Source organism: Scyliorhinus canicula, chromosome 16, assembly GCF_902713615.1.
Source record: "Scyliorhinus canicula chromosome 16, sScyCan1.1, whole genome shotgun sequence".
Taxonomy (NCBI): domain Eukaryota; kingdom Metazoa; phylum Chordata; class Chondrichthyes; order Carcharhiniformes; family Scyliorhinidae; genus Scyliorhinus; species Scyliorhinus canicula.
The window spans coordinates 68,055,003-68,071,804 of NC_052161.1; positions in this window are offsets into that span (position 1 = coordinate 68,055,003).

Sequence of the window (16,802 nt, forward strand, 5' to 3'; positions counted from 1 at the left end):
GCGCCCCCCGTGATTCTCCCCCCCCCTGGCTTGGAAGAATGGCCGCTCGCCGTTTTTCACGGCGAACGGCGATTCTCCGACCCAGATGGGCCGAGCGGCCTGCCGTTCGCGGCCATTTCACGACGGTGGCAAACACACCTAGTCGCTGCCGTCGGGAAACGGGAGTGAGAAGCCCGTTTGGGGCTTGTAGGTGACCTAGCAAGGAAAGAGCACCACGACTGTGCTCGGGAGGGGACAGGCCCGTGATCGGTGCCCACCGATTGTCGGGCCGGCGTCCAAATCGGACGCACTATTTCCCCTCCGCCGCCCCGCAAGATCAAGCTGCCACATCTTGCGGGGCGGCTGAGGGGAAAGACGGCCACTGCGCATGCGCGGGTTCGTGCCGTCAGCGTCATGACGTCAGCCGCGCATGCGCAGGTTGGAGGCGGCCAACCTGCGCATGCGCGGCTGGCATCATTAGGCACGCCGGCCACGTCATTCTTGCCGCGACGCCCCCGCGGCCGAGAGTTACGGAGCGCTGCTCCTAACCCCGCCGGGAGGGGAGAACAAGGGGCGAGGAGCAGCCTCCGAGGCCGTTGTGAAACTCGGCCGAGTTCACGACGGCCCTCCCGACTTTTCCCGTGAGCGGAGAATTCCGCCTAGAGTCCTTACGTTTCTTCTATTATCAAATTTCCCTCCTGTTGTCTGATTCTTAGTGCAATATTACTTTCACATCTTCTGTCCTTCCTTTTATTATCTGGTAGCACTCCACCTCATCATTAACCTGCACTCCTACCTTCTCCTTTAACTCCTATTTTCAAATTTTCCATGCAACTGATCCCCCACTGCCTCCCCACCAACCTGCCTATTATTTTGATTAAAGCCCTATCTACATTATGCGATTCTCCCGGACTCTGGTGCCAGCATGATTCAAGTGAAGACCGTCCCATCAGAACAGTTCCCTCCTTCCCCGGTAATGGTGTAAATGTCCCATGAAGTTGAGCCTATTTGGATCACACCAGCCTTTAAGCCAAGCATTGACCTCTTTAGTCTTATTGACCCTGTACCAATTAGCCCGTGTCTCAAGTAGTAGTCCGGAGATTATTACCTTTTTGGTTGTGCTTTTTAATTTAACCCCTAACAGCTCATATTCTCTTAGCAGAACCTCTGTCCTTGCTCTATCCATGTCATTGGTACCGACGTGGATCACAATATCTGGGTCTTTAGCCTCCCACTCTAAGTTGCTCTGCAGCCCAGATGAGATATCCTGAACCCGAGCACCAGGCAGGCAACACAACCTTCGGGATTCTCAACCCAGAGAATGGTGTCTGTGCTCCGAACTCTACTATACCCAATTATAACTACAATTCTCTTCTCTCCCCAACTTGAATGGTTCCATGCACCACAGTGCTGTGGTCAGTTTGCTCATCCTCCCCTCGGTCCCCAACCTCGTCCACACAGAAAGCAAGAATCTCAAACCTTTTGGACAAGGACAAGGGCTGATGCTCCTGCAACCCTATCTCCTGGATCCTTCTACCTGCTTCATTCATCATCACACTCTCTCACTGCCAATTGGCCGAATTTAAGGTAATTAATCTAAGGAGGGGTGACTCAAAACACAACATCCAAGTAACTCTCCTCCTCCCTGATGTGCTGCAGCATCCAAAGCGCAGACTCCAGCTCATCAACGTATCATAGTGTAGAAGGAGGTCAATCGGCCCATCAAGTCTGCACCAACCCTCAGAAAGAACACCCTACCTAGGCCACAGCCCCACCCTACTCCATAAATCAAGAACTCCAGTTAATCTTTGGAAACTAAGGTCAAATTTCTCATGGCCAATCCACCAAACTTGCACACCTTTAGACTGTTGGAGGAAACAGGAGCACCCGGAGGAAACCCATGCAGACATGAGGTGAAAGCGCAAACATCACCCAGTCACCCAAGGCCGGAATTGAACACCGGTCGCTGGTGCTGGGAGGCAGCAGTGCTAACCACTGTGCCACCATGACACCTTGCTACAGATGTGTTCACTGGGAAACCAAAATGGAGGTCCACCAGCTCCCATATCATACAGGTACAAAACATCGCCTGGTCCTGCATCTCTACTTTATTTAATTAATTTGCTTTTTAAAAAATTTCCAACATTTTTTTTAGATTATTTTAATCTGTAAAATATTTCTCCTTTTTACCTATAATCCAAAAGCAATTTAGAATATGGAATGAAACTAGTATAGAAACTAATGTAGTGCCTAACTTTATGGCCTTACGGCTCTAACGCTATGTCTTGGTGGATTCCCAGACAGAGAGCAGGAGTGGACATGGCCTGCTGTGATTTCCGCCTTGCGACCTGGGTATCGGCGCAGACATGCATGATGGTCACACAGCAGCTGCACATGCATTGAGTGGAACCCCTTTTAAAATGAAATGAAAATTGTTTATTGTCACAAGTAGGCTTCAAATTAAGTTACTGTGAAAAGCCCCCAGTCGCCACATTCTGGCGCTTGTTCGGGGAGGCTGGTATGGGAGGTAGAGCAGCCTGTCATCGGCCGATGCTCGTAGGGGGACATGAATCCCATCAGTCACCTCCGGGACCCGAGGCATCCCGTCGATGACGGCAAACCCTGCTGCCCAGACATCCCGGTCGGTTTGGTTCACATTGAAGTGGATGTATTCAACCGCCTGGACATGGAGGTCTCTGAGATCCCGAACAGGCCCCCACTCGGCTGCTGGAAAGACCCCGTGGCATAAACATTTAGGACGACCGTCACCTTGATGCCGACCAGGAGCGAGTGTCCACCCCTCCTCCCCCGCAGTGGCAGGTGTGCCATGATCTGGCAGATATGTTGCACTGTCTCCCTGCTCAGCTGGAGTCTTTGACGGCATGCCCAGACTGCATGTCCTCAAATAACAGGCACTGCCTGGTATAAGTGAGGCCTCATGTGGCGTCTCCTTGGCACCTCTTACTCCTCGGCCTGTTGGGCAGCTGCCTCCTGTTCCTCTGTGGAATGTTGCACTGTTGTATGCTGTGCTGCTGCATGCACCGCTGCTGCTGCTTCCTCCTCCTTGAGAACTCCAGCTCCTGCAGCCACAAGGCATCCCCAGGGCTGCGACGGCTAGCAGAAAGGCTACCATTGCTGGTTGAATTCCAATATCCATTGTCTGCAGAGGGTGAAAGGCCAACATGTTAGCTTGGTGCATACACCCGTGCCCAACCAGGTCCAATGGGCTACACGGTACCCCCAGTTGGGAAGCGGGCTCTGCCCCTGCATTTTTCCTCCCCCCATCTTTGCCCCCTGGCCCTGTCAGTGCCCAGTACCATGGGGGCCTCAGGCCCTGGTGCCTGTCCCTGATGCCAGGGATACCATCGGCTGACACAGTTTTTGCCAGTGGTATGCTCCGCGGTCCACCTGAGTGGGTCGCCGTCGGGTGGGGGGGCTGGCAGAGTGTTGTGTGCAGGAGTGAGGTCAACCACACAGCCGGTGTCACTCTGCAGAACAAAGGGCCAAGGTAGATGGTCAGTGGGGTGCGCAGCAAGATGGCTGCCTTGCAGGCCGTGGAAATGGCATTTCATACCTGAACATTGGCCCAGTCCCGTGAGGGGGAGGGGTCAGCCGAGATACTCGGCCTGTTTCTCTGTCAGCCCCCCTCCCCCATCCCTGGTAGGGCCTCCCCACCCCAACCAGCTGGCCTAGCAGTCCACGGCCGTGCCTCTCTGTCTCCTACCTCCTCTCTCTTCCTCATCAGCAATGACGCCGGTTTCATGATTTTTAAAAGCACAAGTGGACCGCTCCCTCAGGAACTCGGCCCATCGGAAGCGGAGAATCACAGAGGCCCCAGAGAATACGGGGTCAGTCCTGCTAATGACATGCTAATGGTGTTTACTGTACGTGCATTCTGGACAGCATTGACGCCACTGTCGAGGTGATGGAGAATTTTGATTTGGCGTCAAATCAGCACCTGTCATGATTTTAGCATCGGAATTCTCCGCCCAATTTCATTTCGCGATTTCGGCATCAACCAACGGAGAATCCCACTAAAGGGGTTGCCCATTTAAGGTGGAGATGACAAGCAATTATTTATACAGAGGATCATGAGTCTCTGGAACTCTCTTCCTCAAAAGGCAGTGGATGAAAAGTCTTTGAATATTTTTAAGGCAGAACTCGATAGACTCTTGATAAACAAGGGGGTGAAAGGGTATTGGGCTTAGGCAGGAATGAGGGGTTCAGGTTACAATCAGACAGCCATGATCTTATTGAATCATGGAGCAGGGTCGAGGGGCCAAGTGGCCTTCTCCTGATCCTAATTCATATGTTCATATGAAACAGAGGGGAAGGAGAAGGGGAAGGCAGCCAACAATTTAGCCATGATTTATATGTTGCATTACTTCTTGAAAGAATAACAACACCTTGACAACATCGGTAGAACCAATAACCTTGGCGAGCTGTTACCATTTCTGGTTTGCAACAGCTGTTCAGGGTCAATTTGTCGTTCTGTAATTTAAGTAATGATACATGGAAGAAACAAGGCCCCCAATTCAAAGTCGAGTATTAAAATAGTTCAGATATGTTTGTTTTATCTGTGTCACTGGAGGATAAACCTTGGCAGAGTAAGGCACTAATGAGTTCCTGAAGATCCAAAAAAAAGCTGAGGGTTGTCAACTAATCGCGAGCTCTTTTTGCTTCAAATCAAAGCAAACTTCCCTTAAAAAATGATATTAAATGATGCCAAAGGTTACTATAATAAAAGGGCAGGAATATTGTGATTTATTGAATTTGACATTTTCAAAAAATGATACCAGACTCCAAGAGACACACAGATTACTTTTGTTTCTATTATCCTGTGTTATAGTAAAAATGCATCTTTAAAAACAATGCGATATAAATGTTTTGAAAAATCATATTTCACTTGCCCATGTTGAGATGTTCCAGCCCTCACACAGTGGGTTTTCCAATGGAGGAAGTGCAGCCGGGATACAGCGTGGAGGGCCCAAAATCCCAGCCGGAGGATTTTATAATACGGTACGCAATTACCAGAGATACTCCTATCAGGATTTTGAGCCAATAATCTGCTTTTCAAGAGTTGTCATTCTTGGAATGTAAGGAACACGCTGCCAGTTTGCATACAGCAAGCTCCCACAAGCAGCAATATGATAATGACCAGACAATCTGTTTTTGTGATATTTTGTGAGGGTTAAATATTGTTTGGGATACAAAGGACATTTCTCTGCTCCCCTGTTAAATAATGCCGTGGGATCTTTCATAACCCCCTGAGAGGGTGGACAGGGCCTCAGTTGAATGCCTCACCTGAAAGATGACATCTCCCTCAGTACAGGAGTTTCAGCTTGGATTATGTGCTGAAATCTCCAGAGTGGAACTTGGACTGACAAATGACTGACTCAGAGGAGCGTGTGCTACCAACTGATCCAGGGCTGACACCTTGGATTTGCAAATGCCAGCATTATAGTTAGATGTGACTTGATTGCACATATTGTTAGATATCTGGACTGTCTTCCAACTGCAATGCGGTTCTTAGAAAGTCTCAGTAAGGCATTTGGCAAAGATATTAACTTGGTAAGCAGAATGAATGTTACTTGCAAAATTGGTGCGCTCTTCTATCAAAGTGGGATTTATATTTTAACGCAGCCAGAAATACACAGATTAAAGTACATATACAAGGATCTGGCAGCATGGTGCAGCATGTAATATGTTGCAGACTGTGAACAAATTCAACAGTTAGGGAGTCCAGAATAAAATTTATTAGGCAAACCAACCATTTATTTCAGGAGATTTGCAAACCACCGCTGCTGCTTTTGTCATTTATATTTCTTCCTGTGAAAGAGATATCCTTTGGATTTCAATATTGGATACAAATTCAGAAACCTCTGTTTCTAGAATCATAATTAAAGGATTGTAAGAAATTGGAGCTTTGAATAAACTGGCACCTTCAGCATAATTTAAACCTCTGATAAACTTAGCGATTTATTAGGCAAACCAACCATTTATTTCAGGAGATTTGCAAACCACTGCTGCTGCTTTTGTCATTTATATTTCTTTTTAAGCTTTTTAAAAAGGCAACAATTTCTAAACAGTCTTTAGAAATAATAATAATAATCTTGATTATTGTCACAAGTAGGTTTACGTTAACACTGCAATGAAGCACTATGAAAATCCCCCAGACGCCACACTCCGGCACCTGTTGAGGTACACAGAGGGAGAATTCAGAATGTCCAAATTAACTAACAAGCACGTCTTTCGGGACTTGTGGAAAGATACCCACACAGACACGGGGAGAACGTGCAGACTCCGCACAGACAGTGACCCAAGCGGGAATCAAACCCGGGACTCTGGTGCCGTGAAGCGACAGTGCTAACCACTGTGCTGCTGTGCCACCCCAAGCCTGAGTTCGGGCTGCTATGTTGGCATTGCTCAGTTGGTAAGCTGGCATCCTATGCACCCACTTAGTTATGCAAGTGTTAAGAAGGTGCCAGGGTATGACCATCAACATGGTGTAAACTCAAAAACTTACCTCAAACAGGGTGATAAACAGGGGAGGTGTTAACCACCAGGACAGTTTGGGTACCTGTCCTGTATCCATTGGCCAGAAAGGTTTGAATAGATGATTGACACTGGGTAAGCTACCGATCCCCAGAAAAACGATAAATTAACAAGTGCTCAGGGACAGGGATGTGGTCCTAGTGCAGGCTCCTAGTGGGGTGACAGTGTTCGTCAGCAGCCACCTTCTTCAGAAAATCTAGAGTATTGTGTGCAGTTTTGGTATCCTTATTCTTGCTTTTGAGCGAGTGCAATGGAGGTTTACAAAACTGCTTGTTGGGATGGCGGAACTGTCATATGAGGAGAGACTAAGTCGGTTAAGATTATATTTATTGGAGTTTTAAAGAGTGATAGGAGATCTCATAGAAACATAAAATTCTAACAGGATTAGACAGGGTAGAAAAAACGTTCCCGATGGTGTGGGGAGTCCAGAACCATGGGTCATAGTTTGAGGATAAAGGGTTAACCTTTTAGGATGGAGAGGAGGAAAAATGTCTTCACCCAGGGAATGGTGAGTCTGAGGAATTCACTACCGCAGAAAGCAGTTGAGGCCAAAACGTTGTGTGATTTTGAGAACAAATTAGATATAGCCCTTGGGGCTAAGGGGATCAAGGGATATGTGGGAAGACGGGATCAGGGTATTGAAATTGATGATCAGCCATGATCATAATGAATGGAAGAGCAGGCTCGAAGGGCCAAATGGTCTACTCCTCCTTCTAATTTCTATGTATGTTTCCAGGAACAAGAAGGAGGTGGAAGATCAGGGGAAGAATTCCTTAACATCTTGGCTAAAAAGCAGAATGCTGTTTTCACAAGCTACTGGGATCAACACGCACTGTGCCAACCTTCTGACCATCCTCTGCGATCAGTAAACTGCTCTCAATTGTCATGTGTCATGTTCCTTTTCAGTCTAATTAGTTAATGCATCATATCTAAACTGTTGCTTGTTAATAAACTTAATGAACTATCTTAAAATTACATATGAATTGTCAACTGCCTCTCTTAGGTATGTATGGCTGCCAATCCAAAAATCTTACAGGATGAATTAAGTAAAACAGAAAATCCATACAGACCCCCTACTGGGAGAACAGTAAGTGAGTTATATACATATTTTCATAATAAGGTATCAATATTGATAGAAGTCAAAGAGAAGATAGCAGGCCGTAAATTTTCAATCATCGTTAAATCTTCAAGTTTGTCATTGCACTTAGGAATAGTCAAGCCGTTGCAGAAATGGCAGAGAGGTTTCAATAACTATAGATCAGCTAATCTGACATCAGTTGAGGCAGATTTTTTTGGAGTCCATAATTTGATCCAATTAGTGAGTTAGAAATTTGATTATGGATGGCCATTATGAACTTGTAAAAGGCAAATTGAGTCTGACAAATTTAATAGTGTTTTGAAGATGTAACCAATTTGATGGACTACCACTGTAGATGTAGCCTATATAAATGATCACAAACGTTTGATTAAGTGTTTCCCAAGAAGCTCATTAGAAAACATCAAGGACATACTATGAATAATCATTTGGTCGTACATATTAAGGAATGCTTGTTGCCTAAGCTTTTGCTTAGTTGAAAAAGACTCAATGCATGGACATGTTCTTCCTGTCTACAAAGACGAGTGCACTGTGTGTGAATATATTTGAGCAACAGGTGAAGCTAGCAGGCTGCTACTGTGCAGAGCGCCACAAGTCATATTCACCACTAACAAGATGCTGCCATCAAGCTAAAAAGGCGTTCTGCCTATCACATAAATGAGCAATGAAGTATATGAATTTCAGTGCCAGTGTGATTCCAGGTATATAGGCTGTATGTTCCAACAATTGACGTATCGCTTCAAACAGCATGTTACTTCAGCTGTTAGCAATAGGCGAATTACTGACCATCCCCAACCAGCCGTGCTTGCAAAACTCAAAGTGTAGGATGGGATATTCCAGCCCTTCCTGCTGGTACGATCTTCTGGACCCGCCAAAGGTGACCCGGCGTCATTCGCGTGTGGTTCTACCCGGCGGCACCTCGGCATTCATGCTGCGGGGCCGTCCGGGTGTGGGGGAGGGGGATCCGACTGCGGGGGGGGGGCCTCCACGATCGGGGCCCACCGATCGGCGGGCGGGCTAATCCCAGTGGAGGCCTATGTTCCTCCGCGTCACGCCCCTGTAGGGCTCCGCCATGTTACCCGGGAGCCGGCGCGGAGAAGGCAACCCACACACATGCGGGATTCGCTCCGGCCATGATGCGAATGCATGGACCCGCGCCGCCCGTGCTGCCGCCTGTACCGACAGCTGGAGCTGCTTGAGGCGCTCCAGTGCCGTGCTGGCCCCCTACGCTGTGCAGGATCGCTGCTCCTAGGTGCCAGATGCCGACCCGGTCGTAAAACGCTCCGACATATTCTCCGGGCCCCGATGGGCCGAGCAGCTGTCCATGTTCGTCCAGTCCTGCTGGCGTGGGTTACTCATGGTCCCACACGGCGGGACCTGGCAGGTAAGTAGGCGTGGGCGGTCCTCAGGACGATGCGGGGGGGATCCGACCCCAGGGACGGCCCCCAAGGTGGCCTGGCCCACGATCGGGGCCCACCTTGGGGGCACTTCTTCCTTCCGCATCAGTCCCTGTATGGAGAAGAGAACCTCCCGCGCATGTGGCAAAATACGCTAGCCGGTCTGCGCATGCGTGGAAACTCATCGATGGTTCCACACAAGCGCGCGATCACGCTGACCCTTCCGCGCAACCGCAAACTTGCGTCGCCCCTTCGGTGTCGGCTGGAGCGGTGCCAACTCCTCCGGCGTCCACCTAGCCCCCACAACAGGTGAGAATTCCTCACCTTGGGGGCACGTTGACGCCGGAGTCGTTGGCGCCAGTTTTTCCGCCGGCGTGGAGAATTAGTCCCCCGGAAGAGAGAATCCCGGCCAAGGAGCCTGTCTACACTTTGTGTCTTTTTAAGCTAAATAAGAGCTTTGGGAACCCTCATTCCCAGATTTGTTCCTCATGGCAATGTCTTGACCAATCAGTCAACATGTCTGCTTTCAATTTGAACAATGCTGGGCAGTTAACTGTTCCGTACTCCAGTTTCTGTGGCAATGCCAACATCAATCAGAGTCCACATTCCAACCAATCAGCGTGCTCTTCTCAGGCAGTTTAAATTATTGTTCCCTCATTACTGTTGGTAATTTTGTAATAACTATCCTGATAAGTACAAAACAAAGAAACTTTGTCTCCTTTTTCAGCAATACAATAAAATTAAAATTTGGTCAACATAAAGGAACCAAAGAGTTGGGCGATTGGGTTTTGTTCAGACTGGTGAAGGGTTGGAAGTGATTTATCCCAGGGGTCAGAATTAAGTCCTCTTTTGTACTGGGGTCATTTTGTCTCTGGTATCGGGAGCACAAGCACACAAGGACATTTGCACCCACCTTCGGCCAGAAATGCCGAGTGGTTGATCCATCTCAATCTCCTAAAGTCGTGAACATCAGGGATGCCAATCTTCAGCCAATTAGGTTCACTCCATGTGATAGGAAGAAACTGCTGAAGGCACTGGATACTGCAAAGGCTGTGGGCTTTGACCACAACTTGGCAATAGTACTGAAGACTTGTGTTCTATTTCGAGCCTCACTCTTGGCCATGCTGTTCCAGTACAGATACAGCACAGGTGTCTAACCAGCAATGTGTATAATTGCCCAGCTATGACCTGTCCAGAAAAAGCAGGATAATCAAACACAGATCATTACAGCTCTATTAATCTACTCTTGATCATCAGCAAAGTGATGAAAGGTGACATCAACAGTGCTCATCAATGTTTTATATGGGTTCCACCAGGGCTACTCAAACCCTGACCTCATTAAAGCATTGATCCGCACATGGAAAAATGAGCTGAACTCAAAAGGTGACGTGAGAGTGACTGCCCTTGACATCAAGGCAGCATTTGGCCGAGTGTGGCTTTAAGGAGTCGTGGCAAAACTGGAGTCAATGGGAATCACAGAAAAATTCTCTACTGGTTGGAGCCATAACCTACACAAAGGAAGATGCTTGTGGTTGCTGGGGGTCACTCATCTCATTCCCAGAACATCACTGCAGGAGTTCCTCAGGTTAGTGGTCCCATCTATCTTCAGCTGCTTTATCAATAGCCTTCTTTCCATCCATCCTAAAGTCATAAATGGGGATATTCACTGATGATTACTCAATGATCAACATCATTCAACAACACTCCTCAGATACTTAAACCATCTTTTGTGACATGCAACAAGGCCTGGGTAATATTCATGCTTGGTCTGATAAGAGACGAGTAATATTCGTGCCACACAAATGCCAGCAATCACCATCGCCAACAGAAGAGCATCTGGGGCAGCATGGTAGCATGGTGGTTAGCATAAATGCTTCACAGCTCCAGGGTCCCAGGTTCGGTTCCCGGCTGGGTCACTGTCTGTGCGGAGTCTGCACATCCTCCCCGTGTGTGCGTGGGTTTCCTCCGGGTGCTCCGGTTTCCTCCCACAGTCCAAAGATGTGCGGGTTAGGTGGATTGGCCATGCTAAATTGCCCGTAGTGTCCTAAAAAAGTAAGGTTAGGGAGGGGGTTGTTGGGTTACGGGTACAGGGTGGATACGTGGGTTTGAGTAGGGTGATCATTGCTCGGCACAACATCGAGGGCTGAAGGGCCTGTTCTGTGCTGTACTGTTCTATGTTCTATGTTCTAAACATCTCCCCTGACATGCAATGGCATTCCTATTAATGAATTTCCCACCATCAACATTCTGGAGGCTTACCATTGATCAGAAATTTATTTGAACTAGCCATATAAACATTATGGTTGCAAGAGCAAATAAGAGGCTGTAAACTCTGCAGTGAGAACACACCTCCTGCCTGTCCACCATCTACAAGGCACAAGTCAGGAGTGTGATAGAATACTCTCCAGTTGCCTAGATGAGCGTAGCTCCAACAAAACTTAAAAAGCTTGACACACTCCAGGACAAAGCAACCCACTTGATTGGCACATCATCTACCACCTTAAACGTTTACTCTCCACCACCAATACACAGTGGCAGCAGTGTGTATCATCTACAAGATGCACTGCATCAGCTCAACAAGGCCCCTTCAACAGCACCTTCCAAATCCGTGAACTCTGCCACCGAGAAGGCTATCGAAGAACAGCAAGCACATGGTTCGAAGTCCAGGAACTCCCTTCCGAACAACATTGTGGGTGTAATTCAGCCACATGGACTGTGATGATTCAAGGAGGCGACTCACCACCACTTCTTCAAGGGCAATTAGGCAGCAGCAACAACTGCTAGCTCAGCCAGCAAAGCTCACATCCCGTGAAAGAATAAATAAAAATGAAGACGTTTTGTCAAACTGCAAGGAGGATTGGAAAATGATTCAGGAAGCTATGGTCATGCTAGATAGTGGCAGGGCGGCACGGGGGCACAGTGGTTAGCATTGCTGCCTACGACGCTGAGGACCCGGGTTCGAATCCCGGCCCTGGGTCACTGTCTGTGAGGAGTTTGCACATTCTCCCCGTGTTTGCGTGGGTTTAACCCCCACAACCCAAAGATGTGCAGGTTAGCTGGATTGGCCACGTTAAATTGCCCCTTAATTGGAAAAAATGAATTGGATATTCTAAATGTTTTTTTTTAAATGCTAGACAGTGGCAGAGTTAACTTAGTGCTGATCAATTTGAGGTGATAAGCTGTAAGTAAACAAGCAGGGAATTGGGAGGATGCATGCTGAGGCAAAGCACTGGAGACTATGGACAAACAAAGAAATCAATACAACTATTTGCTCAATGGTAGCATTACTGCTTTTAAGTCAAAGGTGTAGGATTAGAACCCGAATGAAATGAGACCAGAATACCAGCTCCAAACTCTGATATTGAGTCGGATACCCATGAGCAGTGTGGTTTTGGATGGAACCCCTTTCATCGCACGGTTTGCTAACCTATAAAACCCTCCCTCTGTCCAGGACTAATCACCCGATTGGCTGATGTGAACTTGGCTACATTCAGGGAAGGATCATCCATGTGAACTCTCAGATTCTCCCAGATTCTGCATAGGTCTCACACTCACAACCCAAAGATATGCAGGGTAGGTGGATTGGCCACAATAAATTTCCGCTTAATTGGAAAAAAAAATTGGGTACTCCAAATGTATTTTGAGAAAGCTCTACCAAAGAGCTAGCACAGGGCAGATGGGCTGAATGACTTTCTTCTGCATGATTCAATTGCTTAAATAGCACTTGATCATCACAAAATGCTTCACATTATTGAATTACTTTTGAAGTGTAGTTTGTGCCATTATTTAAGACGCGTGTTGGATGTTTAATTAATTTGGGAGATCTGGCATTAACTGGAAATTCACTTATGCTCCTGTACATAGGAACAGACTAAAATTCTGGTTGTTGGGTTTGGGGATGTATGTCTGTAATGTGTGTCTCTGTAAATAAAAGATTGTGTGTGTTAAAAAAAAAAGGGGGCAGCGCGGTAGCACAGTGGTTAGCACTGTCACTTCACAGCTCCAGGGTCCCAGGTCCGATTCCCGGCTTGGATCACTGTCTGCGTGGAGTCTGCGTGTTCTCTCTGTGTCTGCGTGGGTTACTTCCGGATGCTCCGGTTTCCACCCACAGTCTAGAGATTTGCAGGTTAGGTGGATTGGCCATGCTAAATTGCCCTTAGTATCCAAAACGTTTAGATGCGGGGTTACTGGGTTACGGGGATAGGGTGGAGGTGTTGCCTTAGGTAGGGTGATCATTCCATGGGCTGGTACAGACTTGATAGGCCGAGTGGCCTCCTTCTGCACTGTGAGTTCTATGATCTGCGAACTATAAGCAGCTTGAAAATCTTCATGTATCTTCACTGCTATTCTCGAGGTGAAGAGTTGGAGATATAAGTGCAACAGTAACTGTGTACACTTTGAATAATATCAGGGTAATCCATGCAGATTTTTTTCTTTTATAAAGAAATAATTCTGCAGGATTGAATATTTCAACCGCCGACACTTTCTTTAATCTTTTGTTTTCTGCATGAATGTTGGATCGGAGCAAATGGACATTTTGGAGTTGAGATTAAGATACAAGAACACAGCGTGATTCGAGGTCAGAGGGCAAGAGTGAGATAAGAGGAGAAAGGGAGGCAGTCACAATTTATATATGTTAGGTTCTTTCTTAAAAAGAGTGACAACACCTTAAGAGCATCTGTAGAACCAATAACCCCAGTTGTTATTTCTGCTTTGTAACAGCTGTTAGGTGTTAATTTGTCTTTCTGTAATTTAAATGATGAGACACGAAACAAACAAGGTCTGAAATCAAAGCCAAGTTTTTTAATAGTTCAGGTATGTTTGCTGTATCCGTGTCAGTGGAGGGTAAACCTTGGCAGAGTAAGGCACTAATGAGTTCCGGAAGATTCGTAAAAGGATGAGGTATGTCAACTAACCTTTAACTCTTTTTGCCACACATCAAAGAAAACTGATGCCCGAGAAATATGGAAACAGTGAAACTAAATGATGATCAGGAATGTGAAAAAAAGCAGGGTCGTTCTGATTGATTGCATTTGACATAAAAAAACAAAGTATCATAGCAGACTCAATGGGCCAAATAAACTACTCCTATTTCTACCATCCTGCATTGCGGTAAAATGCATATTACTAATACGTAGCAGTGTAAGGATGCCCATAAATCCCATTTGATATGGCTTACATGCGATGAATGTTTCTTTAGATTATCTGACATACTGCCATCAGTAAAAGGGATGATAGAACAGTGCTTCCCAAATATTTTCCCAGTGAGACATCATATTAAGGTCTCAGAGAGTGTGTGTGATCTTGGGCATGAGGGTTGGCAGGGAGGGATAAACTGCAGGATTTTTGAACAGAAAAAGATGCCTCACTTTTCGCAGGTTCTTTTTTGGCATGCTCAGGCCTAAAGATCTATTAGGTCACAGCTGCCAATGGAACAAACACGGGGGTTTTGCAGCTGTTAGCACTGCTTCTGCGGAGATTGCAACCCAAAAATCTAATCTTGCAACCCCTCTGGTGGGGGTGTCATGGCGCACAGTTTGAGAAGCCCTGCCCTAGGACTTACAGCCTAAGGTCTGCCCCCTGCGGTGCCTCCGGAGACTGAAGAGCTGCCTCCGATTGGTCAGTAGCTCTCGGGGTCCGGCTCCCGTCTTTTGAAGGGTCGGGAGCGCTTTTCGCCGCTGGACAAACTGAAAATGGAGCCAGCAGTCCCACAAACGGCTGAGGCAAGGCTGCCCCGGAACCTTGTGCCCTTCACTTCAAAAATATTCCGGACAATAATGGTGCTCAACAGAATTGGTTTGAAACATTTTCAGGACTATGAAGAAAGTTCCGGCACAGAGGATGAATTGAACATCTCTTTCAATGGTCCAGCACAGACATGATCAGCCATGTGGCCTCTTTCTGTGCTGTAAAATTGTACAATTTTAGGAGTTAATGTTTGCATTACAACACTGGCAAACAATTGCATTAAGTCGTCAATATCTAGAATATTAGCACAAATTCCATTCCAAATCAAGCATTTTTAAGGAATCCGCACAGCACCTGGCAATCCATTCCTCTGTTGCAGCAAAATAGCTTCCAATCTTTCATTTTGATTTAGTCTTATTATCTTTGAACTCTAGTACCATAATCACAGCCCAATTTATATAAGCTGCCCACTTGTATATTATTCAAACCATTCACCATTCAGTTCATCCTGAACTCAGTATAATGTGCTGTACAGGCCCACAGGTGGGCTGCAGAATTTTTTCAAAGAGCACAGGACTTGTTGCTCTAGACAGCAGCCAGAAGAATCCATTTAAACATGATTAATGATAGACTTTACCCCAGCAGAAAAATGATTTAGGATAATTTGTTTACCTAATTGCAGAATCTCAAAAGAAAGAATTTAATCCACTGATCCCACAACATTTCCCCCATGACATTACAAGCAGCCATCAATTTCTGTATGGTAAATGAAGAATCAAAGAAACAAAGCAGCAGTTTTAGGTGAGAAACCAAGGTATTCACAGTGCAGAGGGCGCGCTGCTCCAAATGCAGCAGCTAGCACCCACCGAACAAAACAGCTTGTTTTGCATATGGTAAAACCTGCAACAAATGAGGAAAATTGAACCACTTTGCTAAATGCTGCAGATCTAAACCACAGCAGCCCTCCTCTGCCATCAGCAACATGGCAGCTGTTCGATCCTCAAGGGATAGGAGCACCAGTAAGATGAATGAATTGGAGTTCAACCAAAGCACTGAAGCTACAAACCGTCCAACGGCACTCTACTGAGACAGTGTTAATAATGTCACAGGAAAGGGTGAGACCTTCACCACCATTTACATAATTAACACTATGCCAGTCATGATATGGCGATGCCGGCGTTGGACTGGGGTGAGCACAGTAAGGAGTCCAGGTTAAAGTACAAGAGTTTTGTTTCAAATCACTAGCTTTCGGAGCACTGCTCCTTCCTCAGGTGAATGAAGAGGTAGGCTCCAGAAACATATATATCGACAAAGTCAAAGATGCAAGACGATACTTTGAATGCGAGCATTTGCAGGTAATTAAGTCTTTACAGATACAGAGAGAGGGGTAATCCCAGGTTAAAGAGGTGACACTTAATTGCCATTGATAAAGTTATATGCTGGGAATTTTGGTGATCTTATCAGCTAAAAATCAGATTCCCCCACTTTTATTCCACTTGCCATATCCTTCATAAATGCAGCCAACACCCTCGCTCCCCCCGAGGGGGTCCAGGGCCAAAGATTAGACCTATCCACCTTCGCGTTCAGCACCGAATTCAAGTCCCCCTCAGTATTGACTGATGCATATCCAAATGAGGTATGGCCGCCAACACCCTATTCATAAATCCTACAACATTCCAATTCGGGGCGTGTCGACTAACCAGGACCACCAACCTGCCCTCCAGTGCATCCATCATTATTACATACCTATCCCCCTGATCCACCACCACTTTCTCCATCTGAAACTTCACCCTCTTTCCCTCTAATACTGCTACCTCCCAGGCCCTGCTATCGAAGCCTGAGTGAAATACCTGGGTTACCCAACCCTTCCGCAGCTTCATCTGGTCCTTCACCCTCAACCTCCTGCAGTAGCACCACATCGGCTTTCACTCTCTTTAACAAAGAACAACATAGCACAGGAACAGGCCCTTCAGCCCTTTTAGCCTCTACCAGTCACAATACCACCCTGAGCCAAAACCCTCAGCACTTCCTTGTGCCTTATCCCTCTCTACCCATCCTACCCATGTATTTCTCAAGAAGCCTTTTGA